The sequence below is a fragment of the Octopus sinensis genome, linkage group LG20 (assembly GCF_006345805.1).
Source record: "Octopus sinensis linkage group LG20, ASM634580v1, whole genome shotgun sequence".
Lineage (NCBI taxonomy): Eukaryota > Metazoa > Mollusca > Cephalopoda > Octopoda > Octopodidae > Octopus > Octopus sinensis.
In genome coordinates, this window is record NC_043016.1 from 29,446,964 (window position 1) to 29,458,250 (window position 11,287).

The 11,287-nt window shown below is 37.5% G+C and overlaps 1 long non-coding RNA gene across 1 annotated transcript in view; it reads right to left on the minus strand.

Annotated features, from left to right (window-relative positions):
• Positions 1-11,287, minus strand: part of LOC118767252 — a 99,054-nt gene that overhangs the window by 83,881 nt on the left and 3,886 nt on the right. Inside the window, exon 2 of the long non-coding RNA XR_005003155.1 lies at positions 10,887-10,935. This is a non-coding gene — a long non-coding RNA (uncharacterized LOC118767252). The remainder of the gene's footprint in view (positions 1-10,886; positions 10,936-11,287) is intronic.

Consider the following 11,287-nt stretch of genomic DNA (forward strand, 5'->3'; position numbering starts at 1 on the left):
TATATACATACATATATATATATGTGTGTGTGTGTGTGTGTATGTATATATGTGTGTATATATATATATGTGTGTGTGTGTATATGCATATATATATGTATATATATATATATATGCATATATATATATATGTATATATATATATATATATAATGTATATATATATATATATATATCGTATATATATATATATATATATATATATATATTATATATATATATAATATATATATGTATATTATAATATATATATATATATATATGTGTATTATATATATATATATATCTATATATTATATATATATATATATATATATATATATATATATATATATATATATATATATGTATGTTATGTATATTATATAATATATGTATGTATATGTATATATATATGCAATATATATATATGTGTGTGTAAATATATATGCATATATAATATATATTAAAGTTAGAGAAGGCCGGTTTATAAAAAATATAAAAGAAGGAATAATCTGCCCTGTCCACAAAGGAGGAAGCAGAGCAGATGCTATAAATACAAGCCTACTTCTCTGACCTCACATGTCAGCAAGATCATGGAACACATTGTCAGAAAAAGACTGACCACATTCCTAGAGGAATATGACTTGCTTACAGACACACAACATGGTTTCTAACACAGCAACTACAGCACTTTGACTCGGTAACAAAACAATAACTCAACCATTCAAATATCTTGACTTTGCCAAGGCCTTTGACAAAGTCAATCTCAGGATGATATGACACAAATTGCGTGACCTTGGTATTGCTGGTAGACTTGAGAGTGGCTGCATGATTTCCGGAAGGGCAGAAGTCAGGCTATCACAGCAAATGGTGCCCTCACAGAAGTGACACCAATCCTCAGTGGAGTCCCCTAGGGGACAGTGCTGGGACCACTACTGTTTGTGGTTGCTCTCTCGGACATGCCCTCAGCCATAGAGTCAGCCACACTCATCAGGTACGCTGATGATACAAAAGTATCGCAGATAGTCAAGGATCCTACTGACATCCTAAGACTGCAGAATGATCTGAATGCAATTTATAAATGGGCAGATGAGTATAATATGAAGTTCAATGGTGTAAAATTTCAAGCACTCCACTATCAGCCCACAAACAAACTACAGCTAAAATACATGGGACCAGCAGGCAATGTAATCCCAGAGTTAGAGTTGGTGCATGACCTGGAAATCCACATGAGCAATGACACAACTTACCATGTGCACATTGCTCAGGTGGCAACACTATGCAGATGAGTGGCAGGTTGGATCCTTAGATCCTTCCGGACTAGGAACAGAGACACAATGCTTCTGTTTTGGAGAACCATTGTCCTCAGTCACCTGGACTACTGCTCCCAACTGTGGTTCCACAGAGTGTAAAACTAATTGCAGAACTAGAAGCGATCTAATGCCACTGCACAAAGAAGATAGACTTAGTAAAACACATGGGCTACTGGGAGAGGTTGAAGGGACTGGGACTCTACTCCCTAGAGAGGAGATGTGAGAGATATGCAGTGTGATACATATGGAAAATAATGGAAGGGCTAGCTCCAAATTTTGGAATCGAAATCTACAACAATCACCAAACTGGATGGCACTGCACTGTACCAAAGGTTCCATCTTCTCCATGAAGGATACAAAGCCCATGTTGTAATAGCCTGGGATTCAAGGAACCACAAATTTTTAATGCCCTACCACTGAACATCATGGTGTAGACATGGAAGTTTTCAAAAATCGTCACGACAGTTTTTTATCTGCAATGCCAAATGAACCCACAGCATGGCAGGAGGCACAAAGAAGAGCTGCAATGTCCAACTCGCTACTTCACCAGAATCGATACTGGAAAAATCCCCGAATGCAGTAAAGGCAGTGCACCAGCATGGCCTCAGTCTCTGGCTGACACCCATCAAAAAAATGCATTGTTAAATGATGATGATGATGATGATATATGTATATGTGTGTGTGTGTGTGTATATATATATATTATATAAAATCCGTTTCGTCTGTCTGTGTGTGTGTCTTCTAGGATCTCGGGCATCCTCTATCCGATTGCGCTCAAATTTGATATGTAGATACCAATGGTATCAGGGCATGTATAAGTCTTGATTTATTATTCCAACCTGATTTTTGATTTGATAAATTACTGGTGACGACTTGTTTTTCCTGTGGTCAAGTTTTTCATTCTGCTATGACTGTTATGAAAATTTTAAGCTTGTTGACATTGAAATTTTTAAACATGTTTTTCTAATTCATAATTATAAATTTTTCTGTTATGAACATTTAAACTTGTCAACTTTGAAACTTTAAAGATGTTTTTCTAATTCATAATTCTAAATTTTTTCTCTGACCAACTAGAGCAAATAACATTTTGGATTTCTGCTTCACAAACAATATGGACATTGTTCAGGATGTGAAAGTGATGCTGACATTAGTTTCAGATTACAACATAAGAGAGCTGTCTATATATAGGCCAAAAGTAGCCAAAGGCATACAGCCTAAAGGAAGCACCCGAAATCTCTCCAATCTGAACTTCAACAAAGCAGACTGGAAATTGATCTGAAAAGAGATATTCAGACAAGACTGGCTGAAATGTCTCTCCACACCAGACATTGGCGTGAAGCTAGAATATTTCATGTCTGTTATGCAAACCATATGCCAGAAATATGTCCCCGAGCACAAGGCCAACACAAAAAGGAGCAAGATTCCAAGGGAGAGGAAGATCCTCATGAGACAACGGACAAAGGTTGCAAATCAATTCAACCAACATTCCAAAAGTAGTGAAAGGTCTCACCTAAAAACAACACTAATGGAGATTTAAAAAAGCCTGCAACAATCCTATGTGAGGGTGAGAGCAGACAAAGAAGCCTGGGTTATAAAAAAAATTAAGTCAAACCCAAAGGCCTTCTTTCATTATGACAAAGAAACAGCCTCAGTACCCCTCTTCCAAAAGGATGGCTCCCTCACAGATAGTCCAACCAGGATCAGTGCGGTACTGAATGACTAGTTTAAAAGTGTCTTTGCCACCCCATTGGAACACAGATAAGTGAACAAACCAGGGGATTTCTTTGCCGCCTCATCTTTATGTAACCAACAAGGCAGTTATGATTATATCGACATTAGTGAAGAAGATATACTACAAGCTGTAGATGAGGTGGACGCAAACTCAACTGATGGTCCTGATGGTTTCCCAGTAATCTTCCTCAAATCGTGTGAGTGTGCCCTGGTGAAACCTCTGCAGATTCTCTTCCAGAGCTTTCTTGCAAATGGCATGCTGCCAAGCAAACTGAAGGAAGGAATAATATGCCCAATCCATAAAGGAGGAATCAAAGTCATAGAACGGATAGTCAGAGGGAAACTAATTGCATTTCTTGAAGAAAATAACTTGCTGAGTGATACCCAGCATAGCTTTCAACCAGGTAGGAGCTGCCCGACCCAGCTCTTACAGCACTATGACTGGGTGTTAAGGCAGTTACTCAACAACTTAAATGTGGATGTAATATACCTTGACTTTGCAAAAGCTTTTGATAAAGTGGATCACGGTATGATATGTCACAAATTTCCAAGCCCTGCGCTACCAGCATCCAAAATTGAATATGAAAATTACAGAGTACATTGGTCCACAGGGGATTACAATTCCAGAGCCTAAATCAGCGAGGAACCTGGTTATCAACATGAGTGATGACACCTCTTTCCAAGTGCACATTACCAGGATGGCCACAAAGTGCAGACAACTGGTTGGATGGATCCTAAGAACGTTCAGGATCAGAGAGAAGGAAACCATGATGGTCCTCTGGAGAATATTCATCCTCAATCACCAGGACTACTGCTCCAAGCTATGATCACCCAACAGTATAAAATTAACAGTGGACCTTGAAACAATCCAGCAAAGCTTCACAAAGAAGATTGTCTTGTTGCAACTGCTCAGCTACTGGAAAAGGCTGAAACAGCTAAGACACTACTTCCTGGAGCGAAGGTGGGAGAAGTATGCAGTAATATACATCTGGAAGACCCTGGAAGGAAGTGTGCCAAATTTTGGCATTGAAAGCTTCACCAATGCCAAAACGGGTCGACATTGCACAGTGCCAAAGATCCCAGCAATGCCATTATGCTTCAGGACCAGTTACTGCTACAGTCTGGGTTTCAGGAACCCATAGCTTTTTAATATTCTCCCAAAGAGCCTGAGGGACCTACACAAAGTGGATGGAGAAGTTTTCAAATTAAAACTGAATCTCTTCCTGTTGAGAGTACCAGCTGAACCCACCTCACGGCAAGAGGTGCAAATGGGGGTAATGACGTCAAACTCCCTTATTCACCAAACGCCACATATTAGAGGAGGCTCTCAATAACAACAGTGTAACAAAATGGCAGTGCTCCAGCACAAAAAATATTGTTGAAACTAGTTTGGTGTATATATAAATAAATTTATTCTAAACAATTACAAGTTTTTCAAATTTAGGTGCATTTTCAGAAACAAATATCCCTATATTTTTTCCTGCATGGAAATACACCCCTTCTTTTGTTATATATATATATATATATATATATACGTGAAGACCACTCGCGTTTTTTTCCCTCTGTCCTCCCACCTCGGGATCTTTCTTTCTCTTATGTTTCCGATGAAGAGCTCCGCTCGAAACGTCATACCCTCCTTCTTCCCCTTTTTTCCTGAGCGCCTAATAATACTTTAATTGTTCCACTTTTTGCGTTGTTGTCTTTTTTGTTTTTCTTGTTTGGATTAACTTTATATATATATATATATATATAACCAAGAAAAAAGCAACAAGAATGGATTAGAAATTTCGTACAATTGTTTCATAAAATTGTTCTTGGTATGAAACAATTGTACTAAACTACTAATCCATTCTTGTTGCTTTTTTCTTGGTTATAATCACCCCACATTATTTTATGGTTAATACCATAAACAATTCTGGTGCATCTAAGTTAAGTACCATATTCATTTGAATTCATTGGAATTCACTTGAATCTTAATTGTTTTTGCTGAAAGATTATATATACACACACACACATATAAGGTTAGTAGAGTTAGAGATTGACATAACTGACTAAGGGATAAAAATATCTGTTATACTACTGGTATAATTATCTGGACATACATATGCAAGCATACTATGCTCATAGGCTACAGGCATTGACAAATCTAAACATGAGTTTATCAGGAATCAAATTTAAAGTAAACAGATAATGGAGAAATATTGATCAACAAAGACTGTATCCAGTCTACTTGTATCAAAAAGTAATAATTGATCTTAATCACTTGTTGATCAATATTTCTCCATTTTCTGCTAACTTTGTATGTATATATACATATATATATATATATATAAGTATGTATGTATGTATGTATGTATATATATACATATATATGTATTGTGTGTATATATATATATATATATAAACACACACACACACACATATGCATATACATATATACCCAGATGTGACAGAAGTAAATAGATACCCTATAAAACATCGTTTTATGTTTATTCTAACTTGTAAAGGTTCATATCTTTTATTAATTGACATTTTTATGTTTCAGGTTCTATATGTGACTGTTTAATCATGCCATGTACAAAAGAAGCCTTGAAACTGTCTCAATTTCAAAGAGGCTGTATATTGGGTCATTCTGAAGGTGGGCATAGTGTAAAATCGTAGAAAACCTTGGGATCCCGCTTTCTACAGTTAATAGTGTGATTTTGCAATTCACAAGAGAGGGGAAAGAGTCCATATCACCTAGCTGAGGTTGACCAGGGCTCTCTTTGTTAAGATAAGTGTGGAGGATAATCCTCGTTGCAAGGCCTCTGACATAGCAGAATGCATTGTCAGTCCAAGAACAGCTGTCAGGTATCTTCACAAACTTGGTTACAATGGCAGAGCAGCAAGAAGGAAGCCACTTCTTTGACCAGCCTAGTACCAGTGAGATGGTGGAGAAGCCACAAGCATTTTGGGACACTGTCCTATTCTCCGATCAGTCCAGATTTGCTGTATTCTCTAACAGTGGTTGAGTGTGGGTCTGGAAACTCTTGGATCAAGTGTATATATATGTATATGTGTGTGTGTATATATATATATATATATATATATATATATATATAAGCATATATATGCTTACATATATATATATATATATGTATGTATGTGTGTGTGTAAGCCTATATATCAGTCTGAGTGAAAAGTAAGCAACGTTTTGAAGCATGAAATTCATCACAATATATTTCAGTAATGCAGAAATTTTATTCATCAAAGTAAGTACCATTACAATTGACACATTTTTCCCAATGAGTTACAAGTTTGTTTATTCCGGTAACAAAATCTGGACTTCTGGAACCGACGAACTCTTTAAACGCACTTTGATTTTTAAACTCCTCTCGCAAGAAACCATCAAGGTGCTTGAGAAAGTGATAGTCAGTAGGAGAAAAGTTTAGAGAATAAGCTGGGCGGGGAAGAACTTCATAGATCCCACAGCTTCTGGAACTTCATTACTGAAACGTGTGGTTGAGCATCATCATGAAGAATGATTGGCCCTCTTCTGTTGACCAGTCTGAGACAGAGGAATATCAGTTTTTCATTCATTCATATATATATATATATATGTGTGTATGTGTGTGTATACATACACACACCACACATATATATATACACACATATATAAATACATATACATAAATATATATATATATATACACATATATATGTATATATACATATATATATACATAAATAAATATATATATACATATATATATATATGTATATATGTATATATATATATATATATATATATATGTATATATACATATATATGTATAAATATACTTCAACTTCTCTTCCTCCTACCATAAACACACCAAGCTTTCCATCCCCTATTCCCAATTCCTCCGTCTATGCACGTTCTCTAGTGACGACCATGACTTTGAGACTCAGTCTCAACTCATGGCTTGCCACTTCATCCTACATGGATCCCCTCACCACTATCCACACCATCCTTGCCAGAGCATGTACCATGGATCGTACATCGGCTCTCTCCCGCTGAACCTGCCCTACCTCCATTTCCCCTCACCTACAACCTCACCACCTTACCTCTCCAACGCACCATTCTCCGAGCCTTCTGACGACTCCAGTTCAACCCCTGCACTTCGCACATCCTCCCTAACTGACCCCTCCTCTCCTTCAAATGAACCCACAACCTACGAGACCTCTTGGTCCACAGCTTCTTCTCTAACCCAACTTCCCAACCTGGCTCATTCCCCTGCTCCCGCCCACACTGCCACTCTTGCCCTTACCTCTCCAACACCACCCTCCTCACTGGCACCCATCATCGACTCCTTCACCTGCACTTCTACCAATATCATCTACTGCATCTCTTGCTCTCTCTGCCCTTCTCTATACATTGGGCCAACAGGACACTGCTTGGCTGACCGGTTCGCGGAACACCTCCGAGACATCTGACTCAACAACGACACCCCAGTCTTGTGCCATTTCCGCTCAACTGGTCACTCTTTGCAACAACTGTCCGTGTTTGGATTGTCCTTGTACAGGGGCCATCCCGTTTGCGCCATGTCTTTGTCTCTTGTTTACTCTTGTGGGTTCGACCTCGAACCCACAACAGTAAACAAGAGAGACAGAGAAAGACACAAACAAGGAAAATACCCCTTGTATTTGAATACTATGCAAATATTCCTTTAAAAAATCTTTTCTTTTAATTTTTTCAAAATTTAATTGTTTTCCATATTTACAGTTGAAAAAGTCTCAATGACTGAAACCAGTACTGAAATGTTTTTTTATAAAATTATTTTAGCATTTTCTACCTTGACTTTTTTTTTCCATATTTATCAAATTGCATGTTCCTTTTCAACTTTCTACATATATACATAGATATATATATATACACATAGATATAGTCTCAAAGTCATGGTCGTCACTAGAGAGCCTGCATAGACGGAGATGTGGTGTGCAAGAGAGTCGACTGTGCTGGTATGGTCATGTGGCGAGACTGGATGAAGATAGCTTCTGTGAAAAAGTGCTATACTCTAGCGGTTGAGGGAACCTGTGGAAGTGGTAGAGCCAGGAAGACCTGGGATGAGGTGGTGAAGCACGACCTTCGAACATTAGGTCTCACCAAGACAATGACTAGTGACCGAGACCTTTGGAAATATGCAGTGTTTGAGAAGACCTGGCAAGCCAAGTGAGACCATAACCCGTGGCCTATGCCAGGGCTGTAACCAGCCCAATTATGCGTACTTTTCCTTCATTGGACACTAAACTCTGCTTGCAAAGACCTGTTGAGGCAAATGAAATCAAAATCAAATCAAATTCGCAAATTCGATGACTGGCACCCATGCCAGTGGAGCACTAAGAGCACCATCTGAGTGTGATTGCTGCCAGAGAAGCTGACTGGCTTCCATACCGGTGGCACGTAAAAAGCACCATTCAAACGTGATCATTACCAGCGTCTCCATACTGGCAGTTGTGCTGGTGGCACGTGAAAAACATTTGAGTAAGGTTGTTGCCAGTGTTGCTGGACTGGCTCCTGTGCTGGTGGCACATAAAATACACCATTTGAGCATGGCCATTGCCAGTACCATCTGGCTGGCCCTCGTGCCGCTGGCACGTAAAAGCATCTACTACACCCTCAGAGTGGTTGGCGTTACGAAGGGCATCCAGCTGTAGGAACTCTACCAGATTAGATTGGAGCCTGGTGTAGCCATCTGGTTCACCAGTCCTCAGTCAAATCGTCCAACTAGCATGGAAAGCGGACGTTAAACGATGATGATATATATACATAAATATATAAATCTATATATATATATACACACACACACACACATATATATATAAATATATATACATACTTACATATGTACACATATATATATATACACATATTTACATGCTAAACATATATTTATAGATATTTATACATACAAATTTAAATTTTCTTATAAAGAATGTTTTTAAGTATACTTCACAATATATGGACTGTACTGAGAAGTGCTCACTGTGAGCTAAATTGAAAGATAAGGGAAATTATAGAAGGAACACGTGTGTTTAAAATTATGCTTTGGAATTTGTATTGATTGCCTGGATGTGGTCCTTCTATAATTTTCCTTATCCTTATATATACATACATATATATACACATATACATACATATATACTTAGATATATCTATAGATATAGTTGCATATATATATATTATATACATATATATATATACACACACACATATATATATACATACACATATATACATTTACATGTACACATATGCATGTATGCGTAATATCTGTACATATCTATATATATATACATATATATAAACATATATATGTGCAGCTGTATATACATGCATTTATATATATATATATATATATATATATATATATATATATATATATATATATATATATACACATATATGTTTGTCTGTGTATGCATGTATACATGTGAGATAATAGTTTCAGTATTAATAGTGAAAGTATCTCACTTTACATTAGAGATGTTATTGTTTCACTTTTGAAACGTAATACTGAAATAGTGTATGAAATGTGCTGGGCTCACATTAGGAAAGAAGTTGAAAACTTTTTGGCCCATGACACTGCATAGACCCTAAGTAAGGCATGTGTAAATTTTGAATGAAACTCGTTGGATAGTTCTCAAAATTTAGTGACGCGCACATTCTCAGTTTTATATATATAGATTACAAAGCAAATATTCTTGAATAACACCAAATGTTTTGCGTGTTTGTCTTCCATTTTGATATAAATATATATGTATGTGTGTGAGTGTATGTGTATACATGTGTTGTATCTGATTGTGTCTATCAAAAAAATATGAGAATACTCATAAGAAGAGGGTAAACTCTTCTGTCATAACTACTGAAACTTCTGTGGTTTATCTACTCTTTATTAAAGTCAATCTTGTCTCCTTCAACATGACAAAGATGCAATTAGAACACATATCAAGGAAACAATGTTGTAATCTTACTTTTGGCATGAACAATACACAACAAAAACCCTCAAAATCCCTACAAATGCTAGGCCTCAGTCACTAGCATAGCAGTAGGGGCAGCTCTTTTCATCCTGTTGTAAGCTATTGCTGTAGGCAATATATGTTTTTTTGGGGGGTCTGGGGGCAGCAAATGGAAGGGTCACCTCATGAAGCACATACTCTAGCTACAATAGTAGCCTCAATATTAGTGATGTTTTCTTCAGGTTATTGCATATCCTCAACATAGCTTATCTCTTTAGCTTCCATGAAATACTGACTTTCATATAAAAAGCACTGGTGCTGGTGCCATGTGTGAAGCACCCAGTACACACTGTAAAGTGGTCAGTGCTAGGAAGGGCATCCAGCTGTAGAAACCAAGCCTAGCCGACTTTGGCACCTGATGCGGTCCACGTCAATCCATCTATGGAAAACATAAAATGATGATGGTGATACAAAGCTAAAGTGAGATACACATCTGGCATAGTGCTGCTGCTGCAGATGAGATGCAGACATTTTAGACTGCATCCCCTTCCAAAACCTCCTCATCTGGCCAGTATGAAGTTGGTCATTAATACATTTAACGCACAGGTACACTGTGTACTCCCTCAGCATTTTCTACCCAGGCTAAGAATGTCCTCTGCTCTGTATATCTCCTGGTACCTACACTTAGCTTCATCAGACTCACTCTTCACTCTTCTCATGACCCATGTTGGTCCTTTCTCACCAGGATTCTCCAACTTCTTGCTACCACTTGTTATATGACCAGGTAGTTACAGAAATCATAGCAGGCATTCACTCCAAAGAGAAAAAAAATATTGTTTTCTTGAAGCTGGTATTCACTGACACACCAATAATTCTACCTACCCCAGACAGCCAATGATGTTCTGCTCAGACATAATCACCTTCTCAGATCCTAGTAAAGAAATAATCATGTAAGAATCAACTGTGCTGTGGGAAGAACACAAGAAAGAGGCTCATTATTGTTATGGCTGGCTTCCAACACAAACTGTAGCAACAAAGTCTACCCACCACACTTCTTGGTCCATCATCACTGCCTTGAGGACCTGGATACATTCCAGGCTAGTGTCTACGATCAAGTTAGCAATGTAAGTGTAACCTCTATGTTAAAAAATCCCAACCCTGAATTGTGGGAGGTTGGTATGCGCTAGATGCAAGCTCCAACAAACCGTTTCATTGGATCTATGCAATTTCTGCCTCACTGAAGGAGATGCTGTCTCTACTAATGAGGATGTGCAATCTACAGA